The sequence below is a fragment of the Mustela nigripes genome, chromosome 13 (assembly GCF_022355385.1).
Source record: "Mustela nigripes isolate SB6536 chromosome 13, MUSNIG.SB6536, whole genome shotgun sequence".
Lineage (NCBI taxonomy): Eukaryota > Metazoa > Chordata > Mammalia > Carnivora > Mustelidae > Mustela > Mustela nigripes.
Window position 1 is genome coordinate 74023759 of NC_081569.1, and position 13069 is coordinate 74036827.

The 13069-nt window shown below is 42.4% G+C and overlaps 1 non-coding gene across 1 annotated transcript; it reads left to right on the forward strand.

Moving 5' to 3' along the window:
* The first annotated feature begins 711 nt into the window (after positions 1-711).
* Positions 712-813, forward strand: LOC132000418 (U6 spliceosomal RNA). The gene has a single exon (XR_009399293.1). It is a non-coding gene; the product is annotated as a U6 spliceosomal RNA (small nuclear RNA).
* Positions 814-13069: the final 12256 nt, after the last annotated feature.

Sequence of the window (13069 nt, forward strand, 5' to 3'; positions counted from 1 at the left end):
TGGAGGCAGTTCTGTTTTTACTATGGTCTATAGTAAATTGCTATAACAATTGCTCACAATTGTTAAGAAACAGACCACTCCCGGTGCCTGTCCATCTAGGGCATAGCTCAATGGACAAGCCCACCTCTGACCTCCTGAACTGTTATTGTCATCAAAGGGAGCAGAGGTCTGAACATGTTAAAACGGTGAAGTTGTCTTGGCATTTCTGGTCTATGCTCTTCCTCTTTCTCTCCCTATTCTTCCTCCAAGGGTGACACTGAAGGAATTATTTCAGGCACTAATAAATAGGAAAGGGAGTTTCTTTTTGGTGGGGCTCATATATCTCCCACTACTTCCTGCCCAAAACGTAGAAGGAAGATTCTGCCTGCTCTCCCATCCTGAAGGAGACTGACACAGAGAACAGTGTGGTCAGGGTAGTCTGGACTCCATTGTTCGATTTCCTCTACGTGACTGATTATCTCTTTCTCGAGGCACTAGAATGGGTCATCTCGTCTCACTGCTTTTTATAACTCCACATTCTACTGATTACTATTCTACATATTCACACTGAGTTTCTTCAGGGCACAACCTGCTTAATTATAAGAATTCTCATACTCATAATTTCTTCACATTTTAGATGTTCCTACAGTGTTTGAATTTGTTTACTCCAGCTGGGTACTTGACTTCCAAACTGATATATTTATTTGAACTTTTAAAAAGTGCAACTTTTGGGCTTGCTTTGGCAACACAGATACTAAAATTGGAATGATACAGAGGTTAGCGTGGCCCCTGCACAAGGATGATATGCAAATTTGTGAAGCATTCCATATTTTTATGAGATCTGCCGCCACTGGGGAGGCAATGTTCTGGGTCCAAAGTCAGTGGCTTGCATCGACAAGTTGGAAAAAGCAAAGGCTAAAGAACTGGCCACCAAACTGGGTTGAGTGGGCACTGTTGAAGTTTCTGCACCTAAAAGTAATCAAAAGTTCTCTTTCAGCCAGTGTCCCAAAAAATGTGACTTTTAAAAATAAGTGCTCTGTGACTGGAATAGTAACCCTAGAGTTCTGAGTCAACATAAGAACGAGAGTAGGTGAGCCCCTTGCAGGTAGTCTGTAACTCCTTCTATGGCATCCCTAACCATAGCAATCTTCCTCACATGTGAATACTTCCAATGATGGGCTGGGGGAGGGTGCTGTAACTCCCAGGGCAGAATTTCTGGTCACACAGTATTAAACAGAAATCTGCTTCTTTGAATTGTCCAACAATTCATCATAGATGCAAGTTCTGTCTCTCCATTGTCCGAATATTTGAAAACTACTATCCAGTCTTCCTTCTAATTTTCTTTTTCCTGAAGGCTCAGCATCTCAAGATCTTTAATAATGCCTCCTATGGCATGAAGTTTTTTTCCCCCTCCTTTATCATCATGAGTGAGTTTTTTGTTAGCAGCTTATAAAATAAATTCTGTCCATATTCCTCTACTAGAAGAGAAAATGCCCAGTTTCTTGGGGATTCAAAAACTTAGTCTGGTATGGAGGTGAGCCTTGAATGATCATGGGGCTGCAGGGTTTGCAGTTAAAAAAAAAAGCCAAAAGTCAGTGACCTCAGGCACGGCTGGGATCCAAGGCCAAACTATAATTCAAGCACAGCATACGAATCTAATGTAACTGGGCCAAGAGGTAAGAAACCAGCTCAGAAGTGGGTTCAGAGTAGCCTAAGGGCTCCCTGAGGCTCTGGGACAGCCGCTGTTGCATCACTACAGGGCAACGAAAGGGCTCTATGCATCTAGTGGTTTCATTCACTGTATCCATGGGGATGTGACCAGCCATTCTTAGCTCCAACTGAGTGCATCTTCTAAAGTGGTTGCTGATGATTCCTTAATGATCGGCAGCTGGTGATAAAGGTTTGCTTTTTATGGTGAAGTATTTGTTGAGCTCAGTAAAGATTTTGTGGCTTTTCTTCTTTCACACAGAGGGGTGTTCATGGTGGTTTGGCTGACGCCACTCGTGATACAAATGTGTGGGGTTTTCCCATGCCAATTCTCCAGCTCTCTGACACCAGCTGGGTGTCCAACAGTTCAATCCCATTTCAACACTATCAAGAATTAGCACAGACCTCAGAAGTCTAGGGCTCAGCCCAAGACTGCCCCACTTCAGACATCAGCTATAAGTGGGGTGTCCAGATTATCCACCCTTCTGTCTGGCTATCTACAAATTTAGGGTTGTCATAACTGCTCCCCAGTTTTGCTAATTTGCTGTATTGACTCACAGAACTCAGAAACATACCTTACTTGTTGTTTGCCAGTTTATTATGGAGGATATAACTGGAGAACAGCCAAATAGAAGGGCAAAGTGTGGGGGGTGGAAGGGTGCTGAGCTTCTAAGCCTTCTCTGGGCACACCTACCTCCCAGCACATTAATGTGTTCGCCAACCCTGAAGCTCTCTGAAACTCTGTTTAAGAGTTGTTATAACCCAGTCTCCATCTTCCTACCACTCCCCAGAGATTGGGGTGGGTTGGGCCTGGAACTGAAAGTTGCCGTGCTCTAATCACTCTGTTTGGGCTTTCTGGTGACCAGTCCCCATCCTGAAACTATCCGCGGGCCCCAACTCTGAGTCACTGCATTAGTCTGAACTCAGGTGTAATGAAAAGGGAGTCATTGTAAATGACAAAAGACACTCATGTACCACTCAGGAAATTCGAAGGGTCTAGTTCTGTATCAAGAACCAGGGACAAATACCCAATGTATATTTTATTACACTGCAGAATGACAGCAAGGTAGCCTGCAATCTTGATGTTAAGTTTTCCTTTGAGAATGAAATTAGGAAAGCCAAGATGCAGTGAATCAGATTGGATCCCAACCTATAAGGAATAGTCTGGGAATGTATGATGGGTAGTTTCCAGGCACTTGAGCTTGAAAAATGTTAACCTGGGTTTGGTCTGTGGAATATATATCAACAATTGCTGGCCTAAAGCTGTAAACTTATCAATGTATGTGATAAGATTGAAAAAAACCAAAAAAGGCCCTTGCTTAAAAAGAATGAATATAGTAATCCTATGAGACAAAAGGCATATGTGTGTGTGTGGGCGAGTTTGTTCAGCATAGGTACAGGAGAGAAAAAAACCTGGATCTGAAATGAACATTTGAATTACCCTAGAGGTGTTCTCCATTGTGGAGCAGGGACGAAACGACTCCTCAGACCCCTGTCTGGTTGGATGAAATCTTTCTCATGAGTCTCCGTTTCTCTGTGGTCTGCTTCCATGCTTCCCAACCAAGGCACTGATTATGAGCCATTGTTTAGATTCCTTGATTCTAAGAAAAAGACACCATGAACCGATGGGGATCATTTGGCCCCTGAAGAAGGAAAGGTCAAATTGGTGAGTTAATGTATTTTCACTCTCCTTCATATGTAGAAAAATGATGGTTTGCATGGCAGCCACACACATGGCTTCAGTAACTATATGATATATAGTTATATATATGCCTATACGGACTATACAGATATAATAATAATAACTATACAGACTATACAGATATAATAATATGGACTGCTTCCTCCTTAATCTATGATGTCTGGCTAGCTGCCTCTTTTTATAGAGACAGCACAGTGCCCAATGCCCCATCACTACATCACACACACAACTTAAACTCAACCTGCCCCAGGGTGAACTGCACAAAAACATTTCCCCACCCATCGCTAGGAATGTCTCTATTTCAGGGGATTATACCTTGTGGTCGCCCAAGCCAGGAGCGTGAGAAGCACCCTATACCTCTGTCATATCTTGCTTCACCTTTTGGAATAAACCGCCAGCTGCTGCTTATCTCATCTCATCTTTTCTGCAGTCTGCCTCCTTCTTTGTGGAATCACAGCCTTACCTCTGGCCCCATTGGCCCACCTGGGATCACAGCAATAGCTCCCTGACTCCCCCGGGGGCATGAGGGGGAGGTGTGTGGGGGGCGTGTCTCTGTGCTCCATTCTGCCCCCTGCTGCCAGGATAACATAGCTAAAGTGAGAATTAGAGAAGGTCAATGTTATGCTTAAACTTTCAATAGCTTTCAGGATTCCAGACTGTCAGTTAGCCCCAGGGTCCTCCATGATTGGATGCTTAGCTCACCTCAAGACCCTCCCCAGAGGACATCCTGTGTTCATTCATTTCTATATTTCCCTGAATGCATCATGCAGTTTTGCCTGTCTGGTCACCCAATATGGATCATTTCCTCTTCTGCCTGGTGTTGTGTTAGTCTTATCTTCTAAGCTAGCTCCTCCCTTGGTGTGCTAACAACATGATCAATTGTCTTTCTCCAGAGAGCTTCTCTGCAGCCTCCCTTTGATCCATCTCCCTTGATTTTGAGACCCTGGTTTCCCCTTCAGTGACATTAGGGGATTATCTATGTCATATCCAGTGCCATAAGATGCTGTGATCTTGGTCACTCATCTTACAGCCAAGATTTCTTGGGGGATGGGGATCTGGCATGGTTAATTTAAATATGTAATGATTTATCCTTAGACCCCGAGGAAAGAATAAATACTGAGGAAACAAAGTTACAGGGAGACCAATTTTGGGTTATTTTTAAGAATTTTGTTTTGTTTTTGTTTTTTAAAGATTTTATTTATTTGACAGAGATGACAAGCAGGCAGAGAGGCAGGCAGAGAGGGGGTGGGAAGGAGGTTCCTTGCTGAGCAGAGAGCCCAATGTGGGGCTCGATCTGAGGACCCTGAGATCATGACCTGATCTGAAGGCAGAGGCTTAACCCACTGAGTCACCCAGGTGCCCCAAGAATTTTCGTTTTTAACAAGCAGAGCTCTCTTCAAATTAAATCGGCTGTTTTTGAGATGGGGTGCTTCTGGTTATGAGGGAAGTTAGGTAAAGGCTGGATTGAATCGTATGGGGCTGTTACTGGAAGACTCAGCATCAGATGAGGACTGGACTGTATGGTTGTCGTGCTGACGCCCAGTGTTCCCCCTCTCTCATCAGACGCACTGATGTGTGATTGGTTTTGGCCAAAGAAGAGTGAGTAGAAGTGATGTGGGTCACCTCCAAGTCAATTCCCACTGCTTTAGACATCATAGGGGCAATATTGAAGTGTTGCTTCTGTTAGCCTGAGGCCCTGAGTGACGCCAGGGATCAGGGTCCTCTGCAGACTTGTGTTAGGCATGTTGTGGGAGTGAGAAATTGGTTTTGTTTTGCCAGGCCACAGGGGAGCACTTCAGAGAGGAAGGCAAAGACAGATTGAAGGTTCTTGCCATTGGGTCTTGGCCTAGGCCTGTGGGTTGACAAGAAAATTTTGTTATCTCAGAAAAGTTATGGTCAGATATCTCTTTATGAACTTGAGACTACAGACCATGTTCAGCAGGGCACTACATGCTAGACAAAGACCATCAACTAGAGATAGATAAGGGTGCAGGTTCCAGCCTGGCCCAGGGTCAGGGAGAGAGGGGTCACCTTCCAAGTACGATTTCAGAATAGTATCAAGACCCTGGGGGTCCAAACATTCCATTTCAGCTGTGGATGCCAGGTATGTAACTTTGGGTTAGTCTCTTAGCCTGGCTAAATCTTGGCTCATAAATAAAGATTAGAAAATCATCCTTTCTGCCTCACTTAAATTTTATGGCAATCAGGATATAATGTGCCTGGAAGTGCTTTGTAAATTGAAAATCACTAATCAGATATTGGAGGCTATAGTTCTTATTCTTCCATTAATATTCTTGGCTTGTGTTTGCATTACCTGCCTTTCCTTCTTTCATATGCCATAGCTGATCTTTAGATACAAGGTAGAGAGAGCATCGGTGAGCTCTTTCATTTAACAGTAATTTCACAGTCCTATACAAAATCCCACCTTGTCTGCCCCATTACTGATCTCCAAGAGAAATTTCTCTCCTGGCTCGAATAACCTAAACTTCACAAAACACATGTATTTCTTAAAACATTTTCAGAGGGGGGGCACCTGGGTGGCTCAGTGGGTTATGCCTCTGCCTTCGGCTCAGGTCATGATCTCAGGGTCCTGGGATGGAGCCCTGCATCGGGCTCTCTCCTCAGTGGGGAGCCTGCTTCCTCTCCCCTCTCTCTGCCTGCCTCTCTGCCTGCCTCTCTGCCTACTGTCTGTCAAATAAATAAATGAATCTTAAAAAAAAGAAAAAACAAAAAAAAAAAAAACCCAAAAAAACATTTTCAGAGGCTTACATTTTAAACATTTATATTACATCCCCCTAAATCAGTATATCATGTTTAATAAAATGTCATGAAGGAGAAGTCTGGAAATAACATTCTGAATGTAATTGGTAGAACACAAGAATTCTGTGTATAGATATTTTGGAGTAGCCTTGTTGTCATCGAGAGGCCAGGCCACCAGCTATATAAAACCACAACTTTTCAGCAACCTTATTAATTGTTTGGTGATGGGGGGTGATGTTTTAAACATTTTCCATTCTAATGTGAGAGTTTGTTACTTACAATATGGGCGTAGGAAGAGGCTCTGATTAGTATTTTCTTGCAGAAAACTTATAGATTACTGACTGTAAGCATGAGAAATAGTGTTATTTGATTTTGAGTCTCACCATTTGTAAGGTGGAAAAGTATAAAGCTCACAGGAGTTTAGAATTTTACCAATAAATCCTAGCCCCTTGGGACATGTCTGTGCTTACAGCTTGGTCTGCTGTCCCTCCAGACCCACCTGAGCTGTGTCTGTGTTCTCCTCTCAGGTGAATACAGACGTGACATCCTGCATTGTAGTCAGCTCTAGTCGATATAACAAAGGACCATAGACTGGCTGGCTTAAACAACAAACATCTATTTTGAACAGTTCTAGAGGCTGGAAATCTAAGGTGAGGGTGCCTACGTGGTCGGTTTTTTGCTGAGTTTCTTCTTATTCTCTGGCATTCATGAGTTTCTTCTTGGTTTGCAGATGTGTCTTCAAATGAGGAGAACTTTCTCTTTCCCTTCTTATAAGGACACTGGTCCCATCATGGGGACTCCATATTCATGACCTCATTTAAACCCAGTACCTCCCTAAGGCCCTACCTCCTAATACCATCCTACTGAAAGTGAGGATTTTAACACATGAATTCTGGTGGGGTTTGGGGATAGTGGACACAGACATACTATAGGTTTTCATTTGCATAGATATCAAATTCTCTTGAGTAGTATTTTCTCTGGCATTTATCCTGTGTTTAAGCCTGAATTCTCAGATTGATTAGTCATTGGGAGGTAACAGAAATTACTTGAAAATCACATTAGCCAGAAGGTTGAACTATCATATCTTAGAGAATATTTGTGGGGAAAAAAACCCCAATCAACTAATTTAAACAAACAAATTAAAACAACAACAACAACAACAGGAGGATTGTTGGAAAGATAAAGGGAGAGTTACAGAACCCATGGGTTAGAAGTGTAGCCAGGCCTCTCCAAGGATCCAGAGCAGGACCAGCTGGCCAGCGGCTGTCATCTCTGTTCCTTTGGGCCACCTCTCTCACATCTGCGTGCCTCTGGGCAAATGCTCCTTTCATCCCTTTCTTTGCTACCCGCTTTCTCCATTCCATTTGAACTCAGGCTAAGTCTGGCTCCCAGCCCTAGCTTTAAAAGTCCCCAACAGAGAGTAATAATGGTCTTTGTGCCCCAATTCCAAATCATCAGGATTCAGGAGCTCACTGCAGATGGTCACCCAGATTTGATCAGTTACACCAAAGAAGGGATTATGGATAACCAAGGACTGCAGGGGTCCATCCCTGTCAGAAGGTAAGCATAGAAAAACAGGAATAGAGATTTGACTGAACAGATGATCCTCCAAACCAAAAAAAATACAAACACATTTCAAATTATCTTCTTGGCTCTAGCGGAAAAGGGAGACCAGAGAAAGGAAAGAAAGAAAGGGGGAAAAAAAAGAGACACAGCTTTCAGTCATACGTCTGCGTATGGACAGATGCATGTAGAAAGGCCCACATGGACACATCTCTCTAGGCCTTCGGGATTGTGTTCTTTACAGCCTACATCCTTCTCCCCACCTTCACTTGCTATTTTCCTTATACTAGTTTTACTGACTCAGGTAGAGGGTTTGGGGGTACATATCAGTTTCTGGAAGTGCCAGTGACCCAGATGAAGAGAGTGCACAGTGTCATGCTAACGTGGAACACGGGGTAAGGTTTAAAGCACAGCTCCTTGTCCTGTCCTCTGCACTGCCTCCTCAGTCCCCAGCACCGGACCTGGACCTGGCAGAGGGAGGGCACTCCGTGGTCTTTAGTGAGTGAATGAACGCAGCCTGAACAGTTCCTCCCAACAAGGAGGATGACCAGAGCTAAAATCAGAACACTGGGCCAGAAGGACCAAGGAGTGACCACAGAAGGTCCCAGGAGCAGCCCTACCAGTCACCCACGGCTGTCTATTTGTTTCCTCCACACCATATTTGAGGGGAAAGTTGGGGCAGAGTGAAGATAGATTGTGTTGAGGGGGACAGAGAGAGGGCAGAAATGATGACATCTTCCAAGTTGCTCTTATACTTGTTTACCTCCTGTTTCGTGTGGAAGCTTCTTATTTATTTATTTATTTATTTGACAGAGATCACAAGTGGACAGAGCAGCAGGCAAAGGGAGAGGGGGGGAAGCAGGCTCCCCACTGAACAGAGAGCCCGATGCGGGGCTCAATCCCAGGACCTTGAGATCATGACCTGAGCCGAAGGCAGAGGCTTAACCCACTAAGCCACCCAGGCGCCCCTCATGTGGAAGCTTCTTAAGAGTTATAATAGTATCTACTTATTTATCTCTCCCCCCAGTGCCAAATAACTATCTATTCGTATGTACAGCTGGCATTCAACAAATATTGGTTACGAATGAATGCATTAAAAATTTAGGAAACCATGAAAATATAGTTCCCCTATTGATTTAATATAGAATTTTTGGTGCATGAAGTGGACTTTGATACACACTTTTGTCCTCAAGAACTATAATACTTGTAAACAGTGTAAAACTGTTGGGGTATAACTGTTAAATTTTTATCCTCTCTTCAGAAAAATTATTATTTCTATAGGTGATGGTTTTTCTTGAAGTTAGATTTATAACTGATTTTCAGCACTTCATGTTGAAAGACAGCATCCTTTTAGCTTGTGGTATTTACTGTGTGTTTTGTGTACTATATATTCAACCAAACAACACAAAGACTATCTAAATGATGTCATTTCTGTCCAAGTTTTGGTCATAGCCATTACACAAAATAAACTGCATCTAATATTAGCTGGAGCAATTTATTTTTTATGTTGGATTTGTGTCCTGTAACCTTGTTAGACTTATTTAGTAGTTCTAGTAGTTTTTTCATAGCTTCTATAGTATTTTCTGTAGTGATAGTGTCATCTATGAATCAAGACAGTTTCATTTAACTGTCTGCCAGAAAAAGGCAAACACTCTTTAAAAGACTGCAAGCAATCCCGTGCTCGATGACATAAATCTTCCCAGTGTTCAGCAGCCAGTGAGAACTTATTTGCTATCCAGGGATGCCTGGGTGGCTTAGCTGGTTAAGTGTCTGCCTTTGGCTCAGGTCCTGATCCTAGAGTCCTGGGATTGAGTCCTGCGTCAGGCTCTCTGCTCAGCGAGGAGTTTGCTTCTTCTCCCTCTGCCCCTCATCCTGCTGGTGCTCTCTCTTTTCTAGCAAATAAATAAATAAAATCTTAAAAACAAAACAAAACAAAACAAAACAAAACAACTTATTAGCTATCCAAAGAAGCGAGGAAATGTACCACCTAACCAGCAGAAGAATCAGTCAATAGAAACAGACCCAGAGATAATAAAGGTGATTCAGTAAGCAGAGAAGGACTTAGCTATCATATATCCCCAAGGATTTTTAAAGAAAACCTGAATATAATGAGGAGAAACAGGGAAGTTCTGGGAAAGAAAAGAAAACCAAATGACACTTTTAGAGATGAAAAATATGGCACCTCAAATGTTGAGAAAAATTACTGGGTGAGATTAACACAGGTATTCTTTTGGCCTCTGTCCCTCCCAGGACAGGCCACCTCCCCTCCCGCCCCCCCCCCCTGCCCCCGCCTTGAATTCCCTCTACCTCTTCTGAATCAAGGCAGGCTTAGGCATAACTTTCTCCCTCCTGGAATTCAGGAGGTGTTGGTCCCACCACCTGCAGTATTGTGTGATTATTTCTCATTCTGGAGTATTCAAGGCCACTCCTCACTCTATTTGGGAGGGGGTGGTGGCTTAGGTGATTATTTCTATAACTTGCTTTGATTCGATCCTTTTTATTGATATAGTTTATATACAGCATTTTCTATTGTGATTGAGCAGCTGCTTCCTGGTCCTCAGGCATTTCTGCCCTAGAATAGAGGTGATAGGTTTAAAGACAGGTGCCTCAGGAAGACTCCTGGTCTCTGGCTCAGCCCCTCTTTCCCAACAGATTTTTATGTAAAATATCACCATTAGGCTTCTGCTCTTAGAACTGGGACATTCAGAGTTTTGATTATAGACACAATGGTTGAAAATGACCTTGAAACATCCCACTGTCATAGGCATATACAGAGGGGATAAAAATTAGACCATAAAATCTGTTTCCCAATTTTCAAAAAAGTTCTTCCAGCATCTCTGTAAAGAGCTTGTGTGACTAATAGGCTATAAATAAATATAACTTTGATGCATTATGCAGCATGTAGTCTGACTGGAACTGAGACAAATGAGGCAAATAGATGCTCTATTCAGAATCATCAGAATCTATAAGGATAAAGTGCAACTAACGCACATGTGATTTTTTTCAATCCTGAGCACATGTGAATAAGGTACTTTTAGATAACCTTATGTGCTGATGTTCGAGTTCATGTATTTTTATTTCTCCCTTTTTTAAATATAAGGAAACTCGCAAGTTTATAAAAATAGCTAAGAAAATTGGCGAGCATCCCCAAAACATATTATTGGGAGGGGTTGCCCTTGAACTACCCATATTTGTCCACTTCTTTTTTCATTATTGTTTTAATAGGTAATACAGCCACATGGTAAAAATTCATATATAAATATGTACATGTGTTTCCATGTGTGCCCACGTGTGTGTGTGTGTGTGTGTGCATGCACACACGCGCATATGGTGAAATGTCTCTCTCCAACCTCCGTGCCCCATCTGCTTAGGTCTGTACCAGTAATGGCATCACTATTATTAATTGCTTATTTATCAATCCAGCCTATCTTTCTTCAGATTCAAGCTTACACCAATATATAGTTTTTTAAAAATTAAATTTATTTATTTTCAGCATAACGGTATTCATTATTTTTTCACCACACCCAGTGCTCCATGCAATCCGTGCCCTCTATAATACCCACCACCTGGTACCCCAACCTCCCCCCCCCCCGCCACTTCAAACCCCTCAGATTGTTTTTCAGAGTCCATAGTCTCTCATGATTCACCAATATATAGTTTTATTTTTACCCAAAAGCACACACACCAAACACTGGTGGGTACCACAGGCAGGTCAAAAGCAGGGCAGTTGAGGTGTCCCCCCTAGACATAACATCAATGTCAGCAATTGTCTAGAACTTAACACCCATATAAGAGTTTGGAGGAAGGAGTATTGGCCTATGTTGTTGAGAATTATTGGCACATGATTATTTAAAAAAAAAAAAAGCAAACCAATTTCTTTCTTTCTTTCTTTCTTTCTTTCTTTCTTTCTTTTTTAAAGCGTTTCCATACCCCCTCCCTATTTTTTTTTTGTTTGAAGATTGTATATATTTATTTGACAGAGACACAGAGAAAGAGGGAACAGAAGCAGAGGGAGTGGGAGAGGAAGAAGCAGGCTTCCGTCGGAGTAGGGAGTCTGGAGTGGGGCTCGATTCCAGGACTCCAGGATCATGACCCGAACCGAAGGCAGATGCCCAATGACTGAGCGACCCAGGTGCCCCCATTTCATTTTTTAAAGTGACATTTCATTCTCTTTCTCTTTCTGTGAACTCTCTGTGCATTTGCTTTGTTCATTTTTCTATCAGCTGCTGCTTCTGCCTTCTCCGTTTCCAAGATTTCTTTCCACATTAGGGAGATCAGCTCTATGTGCTACTTACTGCAGCTACTTATCTGCCTTATGATTTGCTTTTTAATCTTGCTTGTGGTGCTCTTGGTCATGCCGATGTTTGTGTCATCAGGTGTGTGTTTCCAGTGGGTGCACACAGTTGAATTCATCAATATTTTCATTATGACTTCTAAAGTTTGAATCCTGCCTTTCCCTTACGAACTCAGGATCCTCAGGGTAACCAAGTGGTTACTGAGGGGAGATTTTATTTGTGGAACTATTTCATCTAATAAGTAGAAAAGGAATGATAGAATCTTAATATCACCTTCTGCAAGCCCCAGTGGTATAGTGAATCTGGGTACTGATAATCAGTGGCAGCTCACATCACAAAAGAGAGACAAACAGGCATTATTTGCCTCCTCAGTGGAAATAGATAAGGCACTGATGACATGATCTTTGCAAAATAATGAATCTGAATTTGATCGAGCATCCAGATCTAACTAGCAATTTGTAAGAAGCAGAGATGAGAGTAAAGGATGAGCAAAAACATTCTTTCTTCTCTACGGAAAACGGGTACTTGCTTTAGTTCTGTTTCCTTGCAGACTAGCTTTTCTTCCACGGCAAGTCCGAAAGGCCAGATCTTAAGCTACCTCCATCCTGGAAGGCGCAGATTAGCCAACTGTTGGGTTTTCAGAGCATTTTATATATTCCTGGTTTATAACAAGCCCAGGCCCTATGAGTCCATAGGGAAAAGCAGTATCTGTTTCCAGGGACTCGTGGGAAAACAGGGTTTAATGGAATTGCAGTTGCATGAGCCCTAAAAGCTCAAGTCCTTTTCTGAAATCTTCTCCCCTGTGTCCATAAAGTCTGCAGAGTAAATCCTTATTAAACTGATAGCTATTATTCAAAACAGCTCACATTTCAGAGCAATTACTATTCCCTAGCCAACTAAATGCCCAATTAGTCTTTAATAAAAACAGCACCTAGTATAGTGCCCAGCAGAGAAAAGTATTTAACAAATCCTTTATGGCCCCATTCATTTAACTCGGGTGATCTACATCATATTTATACAATTTTTTTCCCCAAAATAAATACCCATGGGTTGACTATAAAGG